This window comes from Phyllostomus hastatus, unplaced genomic scaffold (assembly GCF_019186645.2).
Source record: "Phyllostomus hastatus isolate PE091 unplaced genomic scaffold, TTU_PhHast_1.1 phas_scaffold_345, whole genome shotgun sequence".
NCBI lineage: Eukaryota > Metazoa > Chordata > Mammalia > Chiroptera > Phyllostomidae > Phyllostomus > Phyllostomus hastatus.
In genome coordinates, this window is record NW_025334024.1 from 15,761,144 (window position 1) to 15,780,877 (window position 19,734).

Genomic DNA, 19,734 nt, shown 5'->3' on the forward strand with positions numbered 1-19,734 from the left:
CACCACCACCACCACCACCACCACACACACACACACACACACACGCACGCACACACATGCACGCACACACATGCATGCACGCACCCTCCCCCCGGACTCTTCCTTTGTCCCAAATCTGGAGCTTCCACTTTTCCTCTTGAACTACCTTTAAAATAAGATTCTCATAAGGAAGAGAAGGCCTCAGCATTTGAGAAAAACATTCTCTTTGGCAGTTTCCTCTCTTGGAGAACTCACCCAACCCTCAAAAGATGGGATTGTGTCGTGATTAAAAGCTGGCCCAAATGCTGAAACCACACACCATAAGCCAAAATAGTATCAGGACAAAAGTGGGGCGATGGGGTGGGGATGAACTGGGCTCCACCACAGACAGCCTGGCTTCAGCTCTGCCAGTGACTTCAACCTTGGCCCCATCCCTCCACCGTGTGGAGAGTGAGGGGTTGGGGGAAGTTATGCAGCCCCAGGGCAGTTGGAAGAAGGTAGAACAGTGAAACTCTACAAATGCTTTCAAGTCATCTCAATACAGACTCTCAGCTCTCTTTGCAGCAGGCACTTCTAATGCTGGCATGTTCTTACCTAAGTTCCTCCCTAAGAGACTGAGGCCTCCCTAGGCATCACCATCAAGGCCAGGGCCCAAGGTTTTCTCTCCAAGCTCCTCAGAGCCGATTTGATGCAGGTAAGGTTTCCAGGACCAGGATCCAGACTGTCCCTTGACATGCAAGTTTTAACATTCACAGTGTTGGCCTCAGTCCGCAGCTGACCCTGACAGCCAGAGCCTTGGATACCTTGGCACATCTCACGTGACCCTTCACGAAGGCCACTGAATTCCATTCTCACTATTCTCTCAGCACTAGGCCCAGATCTTGGTCTAGCAACAAAACAGAAACAGTCCCTGACCTCAAGGAGCTTACATAGTAGTAAAAATGCAGTAACTTGTAATTTTGCTCAGACACGAATTTGCATCACACCCTGCAATGCTGGTGTGTGGGAGCCACTTGGCTAACGAGTGAGCCTGGAATGACAACCTGGCATGGTCACCCCACTGCAGCTTTGTTGACCATTGTCACATATGCAATACTTTATGTGGAATAATTCAACCAACAAACTTTGTTTAGTTAAAAAAAGGAAGTCAGTCCTAGCATTGGTAACATTAGTGAAAATGAAGAGCCAAAAAAAGTGATGGCTCACAAGCCAGACACAAAATTTCCCGCTAAGTTAAAAAGTGAAATTCAAACTGTGGTGGTGACTCAGAATTTGAGATCAGCCAGTCTATCATACTCTTTTTTTTTTTAAGATTTTATTTATTTATTTTTAGAGACGGGAGGGAGAAAGAGAGAGAGAGAGAGAAACATCAGTGTGCAGTTGCTGGGGCCTGTGGCCTGCAACCCAGGCATGTGCCCTGACTGAGAATCGAACCTGCGATGCGTTGGTTCGCAGCCCGCACTAATCCACTGAGCTACGCCAGCCAGGGCTTAAGTCTATCATACTCTTTATGTGAAAATTGATTTTAAAAAATAGTTGGTAGCTTATTAAAGGTCAAAACTCCTGCTCTTCCAAGGACACTCAAAAAAATTCATAGTCTGGGAAAAAAAATTGTAAAATGCATACACAATAAAGAACTTATATCTAAAATATATTTTTAAAACCCTCAAAACTCAGTAATACAAAAACAACAAACCAATATAAAAAAGTAATCAGAAGATTTTAACAGATACTTCAGAAAAGATCTACAAATGGCAAATAAGCACATGAAAGATGTTCAACATCATTAACCATTAGGGAAATGCAAACTAAAACCACAGTGATATACAATTACACACCTACCAGAATGGACAAAGAAGGGGAAAACTGACAGTAACGAGTGCTGACAAGGAGGCAAAGAAACTGGAACTCTCAAACACTGCCAAAAGGAATGCAGCAGGGTGCAATCACTTTGTAAAAACAGCTCACAGTTTTTTATAAAACTAAACATACACTTAGCATATAAACTAGCAATCCTATTTCTTGGTATTTACCCAAGAGAAATGAAAACATATGTTTACATAAAACCTATAGGCAAATGTTTATAGTGATTTTACTCACCATTTCCAAAACTTTAAACAACCCAAAGTCCTTCACATGGTGAATGAACACACAGACTGTGGTGTACCCAAACAGTGGAATATTATTTTGCAAACAAAAGGAACAAACTACTGATACACACAACAACATAGATGAATCACAAATGCATTCATTATGCTAAAGGGAAGAAGAATGACACAAAAAGCTGTGTAGTATATAAATCGTTCCATTTTTTCCACATGTAGGAAGAGGCAAAACTGCAGGAAAAGAAAACAGATCGGTGTTTCCTGGTGGCTAGGGTTAAAAGGAGGGGTTGGCTACAAAAGGGAGCAAGGAAACTTCTGGGGGAGCTAAGATTTTCTGTGTCTTGAGTATGGTGGTGGTTACCAGACTATATGCTTTTGTCAAAACTCTCCAAACTGTACACTGCAAAAGGTGAATTTTACTGTATGTAAATTATACCTCAATAAATCTAACTTAATTCTAAAAAGCAATTTGTGGATTTCAGCCACCACAAAAGAGTTCAACAAATGAACCAAGGCTGTAAAAGGCAGGTAAGTTATGGTGGTAGAATATGCTTTAAAAAATAACAGATAACAAGCACCTTCACGAAAATGTACTTTAGGCAATATTCAGGACTCCAGAAACACTATGCATTAATAATATTAGGATTCTTCACAAACTGGGGACACATCTCTCCCAAATGTCAAGAATCCACGGCTGACCAGTTCCCGGTGACGAGCATCTGTTTACATCTTGGTAAAGGAGATCGAGGATACGAAAGGGAGGTTCTTTGACCTCAATTAGGCTCTGATAGTCTTCAAGCTCAGCAAAAGAAAAGTTTCAGGGTATACCAAGTAATAGTGTGTTTTCCTCCATTAAAAAAAAAAGGTGCATAAAGTTAAAATAGCCTATCAAACTTAAAACTCTTCTCACATTCCAATGCAGGGATATTTGCCTGGATGACTAGACCCCAAAGGGAGGCTCCCGCCCCTCCTCTGAGTCCTCTTAACTGGGCATTGTCTTTTAATAGCAGCATGGAAACAAAACTGAGTGAGGCTGGGCCAGTTTCCAGCAAGACAGAACCAGCAAAAAAACAGGCACTTAAAATAGAAGCATGGCGAAGAAATGGGAAGCGGTGATGGGAAAAGAAATAATTTCCACCATTCAGAGAGGCATCAATAAGCAAACCTACTCCCACTTATACCCTCCTCAATTCTTCCTTCTCATTCAAAAGCAGATTATAAAAAAATAAAATAAAATAAGGAGGGGGATAAAAAGGAGAGGTGAAAAGGGAAAGGAGCAATTTTGAGTTAAAATGGGACCATTCTAGTCATTCCAAGGGTAATTTACGGCTCCATTCCCCACCCTACCTCTAGCTGCCAGCCTCAGAAATGACAGGAAAGGTAAAAATAAAGCTGCTGCCAAGTCCGTTCTCCCTTACAGAAAGACAAATGATTTACTTTTGCCCAGCCTGGAGTGCAGAGCAGTCCTCTCAATGGTGGCAGCTTTGAGACTAAAAATTCATTTTAAAGAGAGAATATACAATAAAATTTGACTTATCTAATCTAATTCCAGGTTGCATATTGGGCTTACTCGAAAAGAATGATCAAATTTGTTTTGGAATCTAGGATTAAAGTTATTTTTACTATTTACATTCATTATGGCATTATATAAATGTTCAGTCTATAAAAAATAAACTTAAGCAAAAAAAAAAGATAAAAGTCACCTTAATAAATGGAATGATATATCACATTCATGGGTTTAAAGGGGCAATTAAGTAAAGATGCCAATTGTCCTCCCCCATTCTCCCTCCAAAAAAAAGAAAAAAGAAAAGAAACAAATGCTCAAGCAGCCTCCCAGACAAACTTCAAAGAGAGCCGAAGTTCGTGGGAAGTGCTCACTGTCACATTCTGCGCCATTGTCCTGGGTGCAGCAGTTGATGACTAGAGGTTCCCTGAACACAGACGGCAGCCCATGATTTATTTGTCCTATAGCCTGAGATGGTACAAGGGCATAGGAGGCCAGCACAGCTTCTGAGACAGCGCCATGGGCCATCAACCTCCTCTGACTTAGTAGCTAGAATCTGCGTGGGGCTCCAGTTTATACAGGTGGGCAGAAATATATCTCCAAACTCCTTCCTACTGGCATCACATCTCGTTTGAACCTGGGCCAGCTCAGAGCATCCCTGTGCTGCAGCCCCAGGCCAGGAAGGACTACAGGGGACCCTGAAGTCCTGAGGATGACAGATATTAGGACAGGTACAGGGGATGATAGTATATTGCGACGTTATTTCTAAGTATTCTGACACAGCAAATCCTAAAGACAGGAGAGAGATAAGCTCCAAAAAAAAAAATGTTCCATGGATATTCCTCAAGACATCCCTCCAAACTCCTCCTGAGGAAAACCAGAGCCCTTGCTGATCCACTCTCATGGCATACCCTTGTCTGGACTCTTCACCCAGCTGGCTCCTCAACCAAAACATGGTCTAGATGTCCCTTATTTCCCAGGTTACAGTCAATTCTCATGCATCTTCTCACACAGTATTCCAATCTTTCCCTTTATAGCAATTCTATTTCTAATTGTTCATTTGTTTTGTGTATTGGTTTAATGTTTGTCTCAAGTAAGGTCCATGAGGGCAAGGACCATGCCTGTTTTGTGTACCTTCATAGAACCAGCACCCAGTATGTGCCTGGCCCTCTAATAGGCATATAAAAATATTTCCTGAATGAATAAAAGAAGCAAGGAATCAAGTTCAAAAGCACTTTTGGACCTCAATCTCTAGTACCTCCTATGTTCCTTACAATCCAATCACTCCATCCCATCTCCCTCGAACCCTTTAAAGAATGAAATCCATGCCACAGGATGGAATCTCTGATCTACCAGCCATTGGCAGGTGTCAGAGATGCTATGCTGTCTTCCAAAAAGATGAGCCCTAAGCATCATGTGAAAACATTCTCTAGTAACAGGGCCTAGAAATAAAAATAAATAAAATTTTTACTAGACTCATTTTGTTCCCATGTGCTCAATACTAAAATTGCAAGCCGCTCTCCAAATCCAACCAAATGGGTTTTGTGTTGTTTCTGTTCTAGCTGTAATTTGCAAGTGCCCTCCAATAGTAGAGACTAGGCAAGTGATTAAACATGGGAATTAAGAGAGAGATCTTCCGTGGTGGGCAGAATTTCTTACCTCCTCCCAAAGATACTCTACCCTAGTACCTAAAACCAGTGAATGTGACAAAACGCTACACACTTGATTATGTTACATTATGTTATGTCATGTCATGTTAAGTTACGTTCTATGGCACCACTGACCTCAAGAAAGGGAGATCATCCAGGCAAGCCTGATCTAATTACATAATCTCTTAAAAGCAGAGGCTTTCTCCAGCAGATGTCAAATGTAGAGGGCAAAAGAGAAAATCAGAAAAATCTGAAGCAAGAGGGAGATTTGACACATCTTTCTGGCTTGAAGATTGAGGGGGCACATGAGAAAAAATGTGGGTGGCCTTAAGGAACTAAGAGAGGCCCTGACAGTCAGCAAGGGCAGGGGACCTCAGTCCCACAACCACAAGTAACTAAATCCAGCTAATCACCTGAATGAGCTTTGAAGCAAATTCTTCCTTAGAGTTTTCAGATGAGCAAGCAGCCCTGCCATCACCCTGATTTTGGCCTCGTGAGACCCTAAGTAGACAATCCAGCTGGCCACACAGTGCCAGACATCTGACCTATAGAACTATGAGCTAATTAATGGTGTTTTAAGCCCTAAGTTTGTGGCGATTTGTTACACATCATCAGAAAACTAATATATCCTTTCATACAAATAAATGTCAATTTCCCCAGAGGATATTAACTCTCAAATGTATGGTTAGGTAATAGCCTCAGCCTATTGATTCTTGCTGATAGCCCAACCTCACTCTCCTGGAGGGCCTTATACAGTCGGGGCCTTGCCGTATAGAATTGGTGCTGATCTCACAGGGACAGCCTTTCTGTGATCCAAACGTCCTGTACGAGACACATTTCTAAAACTCAACAATCACTTGGGAATTGGAACAACTACCTATGAGTAAGATATTGCTCTTCTTAGGGGGTAACACTCTTTTCTGGTAGAATTCAGGTACACAGACTTGACTCATTCTTTTTCAAACAAGATGCAGTTACACGACAGCTTACCTCTAAGTCCAGTGTTTACCTTAAAAGTTGCACAGATTTGAAAAGAACCGTCCATGAAAAGAGCTCAATGTGGAAATATCCATCATGAAGATAAAACCAGATGAAACAGGAGAGACCGAATGGGCAGTGGGAACCCACCATGTTCTCCGTGGTTAGGCTGAGCCTTGGAAAGCACCAGGCAGTCCTCATAAAAAGTCTCCCTACTCCCTGGGCCCCTGAGACCATCGTTTCTCTAGAGGAGGGGTCCCATGGAGTGTAAACCTGCCCGGAAGGTCTGGCAAATGAGGAGCATCAACACAAGGCTCTTTCATCTCAACAAATATTTATTGAGCTGCTGCTATGTGCAGTGAGGAACTGTTCTAGGCCCTGCTGGGGACACAAAGATGACTAAGGCGCAGGTGCCTTTGAAGTGGTGTTTGAGAACTCAGCACTACTCCCCCATACCCAACCCTCAAAAAAGTAAATGGAAGAGAAAAGAAGTAACTCCTCAACTCATTATTCTTTTCTAGGTGGTATAAATTGGTTTCAAATAAAGCTTTTTTTAACCTTTAACCTTTTAAGGTAAAACTAAAAACATACCCACAAAAGATCAAAACCAACCTGGCCCTAATCTCCCCTTCTCCATCACATTATAACAGTTATTCACACCATACTCTACTCTAGGTTTTCACTAATATCACTTAAAATTTTTTATATGTAGACCCAGCACATAGACATGCTATAAAACTAGGAATGAAGCAAAACAGAAAATCTTCATACAGCAGCCAGTGTATAACTCTTGTTCTCTTTACACCATTAGATGCAGAATTTTACACTCTATTATCAAACAAACAGCGAGCCAAAGAAACTTCAGCTCATCAAGACAGAGAAGAGGCAGGCCAAACACAGGCTTAACACAGAGAGTCAGCCTGGAGATGAGAAACAAAGAACACAAGACAAGCGGATGAGGACAGCTCCAAAGGTATCAAAAATCACAAAGAACATAAATGGACTAACCATGATGGTGTAAAGACAGAAATTATCATATTGGTTTCTTAAAGATCCAGTTAAATGCTGCTGCAAGCAACACCATCTAAAATACAAGGACCAAAAAGGTTGAAACTAAATGGATGGGGAAAAAATATGCCAAGCATATACAAAACAAATTAAAGTTGAGGTAGCTATGCTAATGTCAAAACAGATTTTTTAAGAATGATTTCTAAAATTCAGGTATAATTGACATACAGCAAAATCACCCTTTTTAATGGTGCAGTTTAATGAGTTTTAACAAATGTATACAATCATGCTACCACCACCACAATCAAGACATAGAACATTTCCACTGCCCCAAATATTTCTCAGTACTCTTTTGCAGTTAATTATTTCCCTCAGTTCCCAGCAACTGCTGATTGGATTTCTGTCCCTATAATTTTGCCTTTTCCAGAATGTCATATAAATGGAATCACACAAAATGTAGCCTTATGTGTCTGACTTCTTGCACTTAGCATAATGCCTTTGAGCATCTCCCATGTTGTTATAGGTCATTTTTTTCTATTGCTCAGACCAAATAAATGTTAAGAGAAAAAACACTAAAAAAAAAAAGAAGGGGATCATGAACAGGGATAAAAAGTTCAATTTGCCCATAAGACATATCTCAAATTTGCATTGTAGAACCAATAAAATAACCTTGAAATACATAAAACAGAAATTTACAGATACAATCTGGCCCTACATATTACCACCCTCATCTCCTACTTTCCCATCCCTCCCTCCACTCCAGCCAAACAGGCCTCCCTACTATTCCTTCAACTCCAAAGGCATGCTCCCATCTTAGCCCATTTTAACAGCCATTCCCCCAGATACCTCATGGCTAAATCCCTCACCTTCAAATCTTTGCTTAAATGTCACCTTCTTAACAACACCTCTCTTGACTGTCCAATTTAATACTACATCCTGTTGTTATGTGGTACATTCATATCTTTGTGTGAATCAAATTTATTTTTTAAGTAATAAAAATCAATAAAACCAGAAAAAGGAGAAACACTCTGGGATTCTGCATTACTATACAAGCCAAGGCACAGAATGTTCCCAGAAAAGACTAGTCCACAGTTAAATCTGTAGATAGGTCAGGTGGGCCTTTTAGGCTATAATTATGGCAGAATGGTTCAGGTGAATGCCATCATGAGGCAAACTAATACATAAGTGGGAATAAGAATGGGAGCCCCCCCAAAGTTAGACAAATATTTTCAATGAATTAAGGGTACATTATAAGTTCAGAAAACCCTGTGGCATGTGACACATACAGTAATATAAATTCTGTATTTCGGTTCTATGACAGTTTTCATCTAATGTAAAACCTAAATATAGAATTGTTTGTGTTTTAAAGGGGTCATTCTATTTAGGCTATTGAGTATGCTGTCAAAAATACAGTTACTAAACCAAATTCCTATTCTCTACCTCCACAGACCTGCCAGTTTCAAGAAGTCATTGATTGCCAACAGAATCCTAAATGAGAAGTCTGACCTCATCAAAACCAAACCACAGCTACAAACACCATGAATTAGGCAACCCTTTTCCCCGCCATCCATATCTGCTCAAAGCATTTGCTACCAGTTCTGTCCTGGTCCTCCATCATCACACAGCCAAACTGAGCAAGCTCCCATGATTAAAAAGTTATTTCTCCAGACCCATACTCTTTATTTGTGTCTCCCTAAGTTCTTTCCCTTTTAATCACAATGTTCTAGGACTGAGAAGTCCTGGAACCCAGATACAGATCTGACTACTGTAGAAACAGCACAATTGTGGTGACCCTTCTATTGGTCCCATTATTCAATGTCAGGAATATACTTTGTTTTGCTCTGTATCTCTTAAGTTAGGTTTTCATTCCTCCTACTATGGATACACTCAAGAGGATCGATCTGTCCTGAGGGGCACACAGAACCACTGTTCCATGGAGCCTGCTAAACACCAACCCCAGCCATTATGGGGGATGCCATTTTCAAGTGACAGCTTCATAAGCTCCTTTGTTCCTGCATTTCTCAGTCCAAGAGCCTAGGAGTCCCCACTATCCAGCTTCATTCTTCACCTTGTCTCATTAGTCAGTCACCCAGTCCTGCTCAATGATTATACCTCCTAGGCACTTTTGTCTCCTCTCAGTTCTGCCACTGCCAAAAGCTGGTCATGAACTCCTACCCCACCAGTTCCTACAATAGTCCTCTTATTCGTCCCTGATTCTAGTCTCAACGTTCACTGTGTCAGACATTCCCATCCTCTTCCATTCTACATGCCTCCCTTCTCCTGCCCACCTACTGCAAGAGGCTAGAAAGCTCTCCAGCTCCCCTGCAGGTATGTTCTGTAAGTGATTTAGGCTGCAATGATGAGAATCTCTTGCAGGAGACTTGGAAGCAGAAGGAAGGCAGAAACCCTTCTTCTTGTGGAAGTGACGACTACAGGGGCTCTGGCAGACCCTATGCTTCACTGCCTGGATACCAGCCTCCTGCATGCAAACTGGTCGTGGGGCAGGAGCAGTTTCCTGACACCTGACTACAGCTGCAGGGCTGTGACCCTGAAACCAGGGATGGAGAAGGGCTCAGCTCTCTTCCTGCAGCCCATCCAATGACTTTTATAAATACCCAATTCCCCACATTAAATCCTTTTCTGCTCAAAATACATAGAGTGATTTCTGTTTTCTGCAATGAACCCTAACTGATACAGCTTCAAATTCATCCATCAGATACTTTCCTGAATAATTTACCACCAAAACAGCACATCATGCCCTTGCTAAAAATTCAGAGGCTCCTTATCCCCAAAGAAAATCAGAATTCCTCAGTAAAGCATAAAAGGCCCTTTGTAAATGGATTTATCTTCTTACCATCTCCTACAGTACAGCTCAGCAAACTTTCTGTAAAGGGCCAGATAGCAAGGATTTGCAGGCCACACAGTCTCTCTCACCACTACTTAACTCTGCCATCATAGCACAGACGTGGCCATAGACAACATGTAAATGAATGAGTATAGCTGTATTCAAAGAAAATTTCATCTACAAAACCAGGTGGTCAGAAGAATAAGAAGACAAGCCACAGATCATTACAAAAGACATATATGATAAAGAAGCATCACCCAAACTATACAAAGAACTCATAAAACTCAACAATAAGAAAAGGAACAATCCAATTTAAAAATTGGACAAAAGACCTGAACAAGATAGCTCACCAAAGAATGTATACATTTGACAGATTAGCCTATGAAAAGATGCCCCAGGTCACACATCATCAGGAAAATGCAAATTAAAAAGCAATGAGACCGCTACACACTAGTTAAAATGGCCAAAATCCAAACACTGACAATGCCAAATGCTGGTGAGGATGTGCAGCAAGGGGAATCTCATTCTTTCCTGGTGAGGATGTGCAGCAAGGGGAATCTCATTCTTTCCTGGTGAGAATGCAAAATGGCACAACTACTCTGGAAGATAGTTTGGCCGTTTCTTACAAAATTAAACATACTCTTACCACATGATCCAGTAATTGCTCTCCTTGGTATTTACTCAAAGGAGTTGAAAACAGGTCCACAGAAAAACCTGCACACAAATGCTTATAGCAGCTTTGTTCATAACTGCCAAAACTCAAGCAGCCAAGATGTTCTTCAATAGGTAAATGGATAAACAAGGGCACATCTAGACAATGGAATGTTCTTTAGCACTAAAGAGAAATGAGCTTTCAAGCCATGAAAAGACATGGAGGGAACTTAAACACATTAAGTGAAAGAAGCCAATCTGAGCTATATACTTAATTCCAATCAAATGACATTCTAGGAAAAGCAAAACTATGGAGACTTTAAAAGGATCAGTGGTTGCCAGGAGTTGAGGAAGGAAGGATAAACAGGCTGAGCACAGCTGATTTTCAGGGCACTGAAAGTACTCTATACGACACTCTAATGGTAGTAAATGTTGTTATAAATTCGTCAAAACCCATAGAACATGCAACACCAAGAGTGAACCATAATGTAAACTAAGGACTTTGGGGGATAATAATGTACCAGTGTAGGTTCACTGATGGCAATAAATGTGCCACTCCAGTGCAGTGTAATCATAGCAGGGGATGTTGTGTGGGGGGAGGGGTATATGGGAAATGTCTGTACGTTCCGCACAATTTTGCTGTGAATCTAACACTGTTCTTTAAAAGAAAAACAAAACCAAAACTCAGGTAGCAACCTGGATTTGGCCTATGAACCACAGTTTGCAACAGCTCTGACCTGGAATATCTGATGTATCAACATTACCAAATGACCAATATTTCCTCGGATATGCCAATGTCTCTTATCCTGCCTTGCCTTTGCCCATGCCGTACCCTCTGCCTGGAGTGACTTCCCTTACCCCACTTCACTGGTCTGTAAAATCCTATAGAGTATAGCTCAGACATGTGAGTTCTTCCACAAATCCCTCAGGTGGATTTAGGTAAATTTCCCACTATCTTCCTCTTGCAGGTATACTCACCCCCGCTGTGGGGTCCATTACACTGAACTTTAATTGTCACCTATGTATCTGTCTCCTACTAGATGCCATAGTCCTTGATGTGAGGGACCATTTTAATATTTTTCTCACCACACCCTAGCACAGGCCCAGCATGTGGGTTTGTGGAATGAATACTGCTCTCGACTGCAGATTCCAGCCTTTCTTTCTCAGAGTTTATGAAAAGTTCCTCACGAGCTTTCTGGCACACACCACACCTCAGTTGGCTCACAGAAAAAAATGACCAGACTTCTGGCCAAGATGGAGGAATAGGTAAACACATCCTGCCTCTCCACTCAACTACAGTAAAAACTACAAATAAACTACAAAACAAATTTCACTCAGATTCGTCAGAAAATCAAGCTGTATGGAAGTCTGACAATCAAGGATTAAAGACGCCACATTCATCTAGACAGGGAGGAGAGGTGGCGGTGCAGATAGGCATGGAGAGGCGGCAGAATAGGCAACCCCATATTTATGCGTGGAGGATAAAAATCAGGAGGGATACCTTGGGAGTGAGCGATCCCAGCCCTAGACTAGACCACCCAGCCAGGACTGCAGTGCCAGGAATGAGTCCCCATAATTTCAGCCTCCAAAAGCCAGTTTGGTTTTTTGAAGAAACAGTAGGATTCTCAAGAGACTTCTCTTTAAGGGCCCACAACAAACTTTGGAATTATGTAGACCCACCCCATCTGGGATTCAGTGCCACAGCAACACCTGGCAGGGCACAAGTGGCACACAGGAAGAAGGGGAAAAAGCGAAGTGACTGGCAAGGGGGTGAGTGCCCAGGAGACAGCTTCCTCTCAAGCAATCTCCAGAGGCCAGGCAGTGGCATTTGTCCCTTCTCTGAGCCCTCCCACACACAGAGCCAAAAGCAGTAAAACGGTTGCCCCACACTGGTGACTACCTAAGGCTCCTCCCCACACAATTTACAGGTGCATTTTCCATGATAGGCCAGGCTACTAAGACAGGGAGTCAAAGCAGCTTTACCTAATACACAGAAACAAACACAGGGAGGCTGCCAAATTGAGGAAACAAAGAAATATGGCTGAAATGAAATAACAAAACAAAACGACAAGAAAAGAACTAAATAAAATGAAGATAAGGAACCTATCAGATGCAGAGTTCAAAACACTGGTTGTCAGGATGCTCAAAGGGCAGAAAAAAAGACCCAGGCAGAAATGAAGATTGCATTAAGTGAAATAAAGAAAAATCCACAAAGAACCAACAGTGGAGGGGATGAAGCTGAGATTCAAATCAACAATTTGGAACAAAAGGAAGAAAAAAGCATTCAAGCAGAACAGCAAGAAGAAAAAAAGCACTGAAAAAAAAAAAAACAAGAATAGAATAAGAAGCCCCTGGGACATCTCTAAATGTACCAACATCTGAATCCTAGGGGTGCCAGAAGGAGAAAAGGAAGAGCAAGAAATTGAAAACTATTTGAAAAAATAATGAAAGAAAACTTCTCTAATTTAGTGAAGAAAATAGACCTGCAAGTCCAGGAAGCACAGAGAGTCCCAAACAAGTTGGACTCAAAGAGGACCACAGCAAGACACATCATAATTAAAATGCCAAAGCTTAAAAATAATGAGAGAACTTTAAAAGCAGCAAGAGAAAAGCAGATAGTTACCTACAAAGGAGTTCCCATAAGACTGTCAGCTGATTTCTCAACAGAACTTTACAGGCTGAAGGGACTGGCAAGAAGTATTCAAAGTGATGAAAAGCAAGGACCTACATCCAAGATGACTCTATCCAGCAAAGCTATCATTCAGAATTGAAGGGCAGATAAAGTGCTTCCCAGACAAGGTAAAAACCAAGGAATTCATCATCACCAAGCCATTATTATATGAAATGTTAAAGGAAACTACAAAAGAAAAAGAGGATCAAAACTATGAATGTTAAAACAGCAACAAATGCACAACTATCAACAATTGAATCTGAAGAACAAACTAAACAAACAAGCAAAACAGGAACAGGATCACAGATATGGATATCACAGGGAAGGTTATCAGCTGAGAGGGGACTGGCGGTGGTGAATGAGGGAAAAAGTGCTGGGGTTAAGTACAAATTGGTAGGTACAAAATAGACAGGGGATGTTAAGAACAGTGTAAGACATGGAGAAGTCAAAGAACTTATATGCATGACCCACAGGCATGAACTGAGGGAGGGGATTGCTAGAGAGAATGGGGGTACCAGGCGGAGAGAGGCAAAGGGGGAAAAATTGGGACCACTGTAATAGCATAATCACTGAAATACATTAAAAAAATTAAGTATATGATTGTCTAAGAAGCACTATGCTGTATGCCTAAAATTGATACAAAATAATATTGAATGTAAACTGTAATTGAAAAATAACATAAAAAAAAACCCTGGAAAAAAATGACCAATAAACACCTATGAAATAAACAGATCTGAATAAACAAATGTATAGTAAGGTAGAATGTATAATTTCAATTAGTAAAAATTAATAAGTTAGCACCTAAAGGAATGTATAATTAATCCTTATGATTACTTTTCAATATCTGGCTCTGAGAATGCAGCACGGGTCCTGTCCACAGTCTCAACCCTATTCTACAGAAGCCAATTGCTCAAAGAGAGTGCTGTGAGCTCCTTGTGAGTGGGGACTGTGTCTGAGTTATCACTGAATGAATACATGACTCACACTTACTCCTTTCATTACCCCTTCCACTTCCCCAACAATTGCATCGAGGCTCTCATAGCCAGACTTTAAGTAAAAGCTGTTGGGTGGAAGGCCAAATGGAAACTGTAAAGGTGCTCAATTGAACTTCATGCTGACAGGGTGACATCTGCAAATAACTGCAGCTCCAAATCAAGTAGCCTTTAGTCATCTTAACTGAGGGAGTCATGGGCAGCCAACAATCACTAAGAGTGGCCCAGTGCCCAAAGGCTCAGTTCCCGTCCCTCCTTCCCTGTTAGTTTTGCTTCCCAATACCCCTTGGCCCTCCCAGGACTCCCAGCAGTGTTCCCAGCAGAATCACGCCCTGTCGAGTTTATTTTTCTTTCCTTTCTGGGCTAGGATGTCTGCAGACACAGCTGATGAGCTATTTAGAGCTCACCAGAGACCGTGGGCTTTATAAGTCTCTGAGATTATACCTCTATTAAATCTTCAGAGGTCTTGAATGCCAAGGCAAGAGAGTCAATAATAAATTTGATGTGTTTTAATCAAATTAAAAGCAAAGCTTTTAATCAAAGCAAGATAAAAAGGAAAGGAGGGGAGAAGAGTGGATGAAAACTGTCTCATAAGAGGTTTGAAACTTTTACATGTTAACAAAATCATAGGGTTGGGGAGGTGGCGGGGCTTGTTAAAACACAGACTCTGACCAAACACTGGCCAACACTCAGAGCTGATGATAAATGTAGACAAATTTAAGACCTCCAGCCCTTCACCAAACACACATGCACACACATGCACATGTACATATACTCTTGCAGAAAATAACTTAAATACATACAGAAAAATTAATCACTTAAGTCCCTACATAGAGCTTCTTTACCTAGACCCCTTTCACAGTTTTCAGACCTATTAATGAAAAACTTTATGAACCTAGAAACAAATTCAATGCATTCTTCTACTTTTTTGTATCATTTCCCCATACGACTTTGGAAAATCTACAGTGATTCTAGACTGAGAAGCTAATTACTCAAGTCTAAAGAAATCTCTAAGGCTGAGCTTGGAGGAGCAGTGTCGCTAGAAGACAGTTCTACGGGTTCCACCTGTTAGTTGATTTCTCCTTTACTCTCTGCCTTCACATAAATAGCTGGGGATGAGGAAAAAATCACAGGTAACGAAGAATCAACAAACGACAGCGAGACTCAGACTTCCTGGCTTTCCACTCTTCAGTCTGGAATTTCACAGCTATTTCTAACCAAAAGAGTAACTCTGCACAGAGCTGCCAGCACCAGTGTGGATACCCTCTGCTGGAATCTCTTTCCCTCCACATACGCCCTACTGTTAGCTTCCCTAGTTTTTGAGTTCACTGCCTCAACTAATTCCTGAGGTCTGTACTGAACAACGGACAATTGATAAGTCTCTCTGCAAACTCACACCCCACTCCCCCCTCAGTGTGTCCCTCTCCACTGATTTTCTCTCCTCTGAGCTCCCCCAGCACTGACAGTTTTATTTGCCTGATTTGTATACATCCTGTGTATATGATACTGTGAATGGCTGTGGAAAGTGCTTCAGGCAAGCCCTGTGCAGTGCATGCACCATACCAGGCACACATCATTAGATCTTCAAAACCTGGATTGACTTAGGCGTGGTTCCCAATGCCAGCCCTCATTCCGCCAAAAGAAAACAAGCACAGGGGGATTATAAAAGAGTGTGGTAGGTACTCCCCAAGCCAACGAGCACACACTCTCCCCAGGGACCCGTGGCACCCTGGGCACTCTCCACTACTGGAATGAGGCACGCTGGCTGAAGACACAGGGCAGGGTGGCACACTAACAGAATCCTGGGTATGCCACAGGCTTGTCCCACTCCAATCAAACACCAGATGGTGTGAGCCAGCCCTCTCAGGCCACCAAGTTTAGTGCTGTGCTAACACATTACCTGGCAGTGACCAGCTTTCATCTGGAACCCATTCCCCTACCTCCCAAACTAAATCCGCAGGCCTGAGGTTTCTAAGTGACAGGAACGCAAGGCCAACGTGGAGCACCGACTTAGAATCATCAGCTACACTGCTATGCACATAAACTGGGCAAAACAGAAGTAAGTGGTCATTATCGAGGCTGAAGAAATCCCAGATTCTGAAATCTGTTTGCCTCGACAGCAAACATTTTCTCCATCGTAGTTCAGTTTTCTGTGAGTATGTGACACTTTTTTATTTTTACTGTGAAATGTATCATGTAAACAAAAGACTATGATTAAATATATGGGGTCTGGCACAAATAACACCCCTATTTATTACAAAATCTTTTATTATAAAATCATAAGCATGTAATTCTGTAACATAACAATATCACACTCAAGCACACCATATGACATTTTAGGTGAAATGTTCAAATTAAAACTATTAGTTATTACACTTATATTATTACCACCCCCTCAACCACACTCACGCAGGTGTTACTTCTGCCAACCCTGTATATCAGTTTAAAGAAACACTAAGATGAACATTCAGGGACCTACCCAGGCTAAGAATCATGGTAACATTCCCAGTACTTAGAAGTTTCTGTGTGCTCTTTCCTCATTACACCCATCTCCATCCCCCAGTGATAACCATTCTCCTGAATTCAGCATTAATTACTCTCTTCTATTTTTTATAGTTTTACTAACTATAAGTCACATTCATAAAAAACATATATGATCTAATTTTACATTTTTAAACTTTATATAAATTACATCATATTGTATGTTTTTTTTCTCTGACTTGCTTCTCCTGTTCAATGTTATGTTTCCGAGATTCTACCATATTAATATAACTATCATTCTCTCATTTTCACAAGGGTCAGTACTTTATTATAGGGAGGACTATACAACAATTTTGATGTTAACTCTTTCTTTAATCAACCAGACCCACTGACTATGTACTAACAGTCTGTCTGCAAATACATTTATGCCATGTGAATTCTTGGTGGCAAGCCCACGCTGGTTTTCATGTGGCAGACCAGATGATAAAATAACTAAAACTGTTTCACTCAATTATTCTTTTTTTTTTTAAGATTTTTATTTTTAGAGAGAGGGAAAGGGAGGAAGAGAGGGAGAGACATCAATGTGAGAGAGAAATATTGATTGGTTACCTCTTGCACGCCCCCAACCAGGGACCTGGCCAGCAATCCAAGCACGTGCCCTGACTGGGAATCAAACCGGTGACCTTTTGGTTCACAGGTTGGCAGAGCCTCAATCCACCGAGCCACACCAGCCAGGGCTCACTCAATTATTCTTAAGGAGTTGGCAAGATCTCACTGAGAGATGGAGCTGTGAGGCTTTGATCGGCAACCAAAAGGTGCCTTTGCTAGATGACCTTGGGTAGATGAACCCCTAAGATAAAACCCTTACATGGTTCCAGTTCTATGGCTTAATAACACAGTGGAAAAGGAGAGGAAAAGGCTGCTTTGTCATTGCAATCTTCACCTTCACTGGCATGTCAGAGCACCTTTGATCATGGCAAATAACACCCAAGTCCAAGAAAAACCTACCCTTCAGACAGTGAAAGATAAATATTTAGTCTGGGAGGCAGCAGACAGAAGCCCATCATTCTCTCTGCCCCGGCACCCAAGGACAGCAGAGGATTGTCCTTGAATCCTGAAGGTTTGATTCATCACCCTCTTAACTGATGTGAATGCAGCAGTAATGCCACATTTCTCAGGTTAGGGGAGTGGGTGGAGGGGTGCAAGAGACAGTCTCCAGAGCAAAGAAACCCCCACCACTTTCCCTGATCACTCCCAGTGTTCAAGACCTGAGAAAACTGAGGCACCAAGAGGCTTAGTGACTTGTCCAGCATTACACAGCAAGCTGTACTGGGAGTACTCTTATGGAGTCGACTGCTCTGCTACCACCTGCGTGTGCACACTGACCAGCGGCAACAGCGAAAGGGTTCTTAGGGACACAGAAGATACTACCTTCAAGTGATACTTTCAAAAGCGTTTGCTGCTAAATGGCAGCAGGTTCCGTGTGACCACAAAATAAACACTTAGATGGCCGAGGCCTGTGAAAACTTGAGGCCATGCATGAAAAAGCTGCAGTGACCAGGTGGATGGAGGAGGACTCCCATGTGGTTTAAAGAGCTGGAAGGTACTTTGCCCACCAACAATTAACTAGCACTGGATGTGTACTGTGTGTCATGGCAAAAATGCATGCGATTTTCTGTCAAAGTCTGGCTGCTGCTTTAGCAGTCACCAATCCTCAACACAAACAACAACAAACAAGGGCTATCGGCCTACTGTGGATGGATTTCTAGGTCTTTCAACTAGAGAACTTCAGAGAGCAATAAATAGGTCAAGAACTGAAGTCCATACTTGTTAAAAGCTGAACTCTGCCTTCCAGCTCCAAATAAGTATCAGTTGCTTGACACAAACTTTCCAAGTCAGCTAAAGGCCAAGAGGGTGGTTAGTGCAAAGCAAAGAAGCATCGTTCTCAGAGAGTGAAGTGCTCAGGTGTCCCTCTTTGCCAGCCACTCGCCGCTGGAGACATTCTGTTTTCTCTAGTTCTGGGTGTCTATCATTCCTTGGCGGACACAGACTTGTCAGGTACAGTGTCAGTCCTTATGCTGTGCCACTTGACTATTCGTCCTGACCTGTAAGTCACCCAGCAAGTCACAGAAACGGGCAACTGGTCTTTAGAGTGCAGGGTGACACCTTTGCAGAGGCTTGGAGAAAAGACAACAGGGAAACAACACCTCTAATGATGCCACAGACAAAAGATCCAAACACCCAACCCCCTATTGCTTCAGACACCGAAACCACAAATCCTCAGAACAACCAGATCCTGAGAGGCTGACGGATGTCCTTGGAGGAACCCTTCCAGAGGCTGTGGGTATCGGTTGAGGTCATACTGTTTCTCCAAGCGTTTTTCTCTACTCCCTGGGTTTTGTTTGGGAAGATTTTACCAATTATTCACCTACTCTCCACAGATTAACAAAATTTTACAAAATTCATTCATATGATTCTTCTCCTTAAAATGCCTGGGACTTTTATACATTGTAATAAACCATAAAAACAGGTTCCCAACCCCCTCCCCATCTCCCTAATACACTTAAAACTACTCTCCTGCTTGGGAATTCAGTTGCCACAAAAATAAGGTTGCACCATGAACACAGGCGTAAGATGGGAACATCAGTAAATAAAATGAAGTCACCGGTGATACATATAACATATATAATACAACTCAGACTCTGAGTACGGAGGTCTTAGCCAACATTCCAGAGAGAACCATGGATCAGCCCCCAAAGTAGAAACATTCAGGCAGAAAACATCGCATTCAGAGAAGCAGTGCACTGTGCATTTCTGTGTGTATCCTGGAAGGGCAGCTGTGGCCGCTGCACCTGATGCATAGAAAGCAGT

The 19,734-nt window shown here is 41.9% G+C and overlaps 1 protein-coding gene across 5 annotated transcripts in view; it reads right to left on the reverse strand.

The window, feature by feature from the left end:
• The window catches only part of WWP2 (WW domain containing E3 ubiquitin protein ligase 2), a 168,838-nt gene that overhangs the window by 56,552 nt on the left and 92,552 nt on the right, over positions 1 to 19,734 (reverse strand). The window lies entirely within an intron of this gene.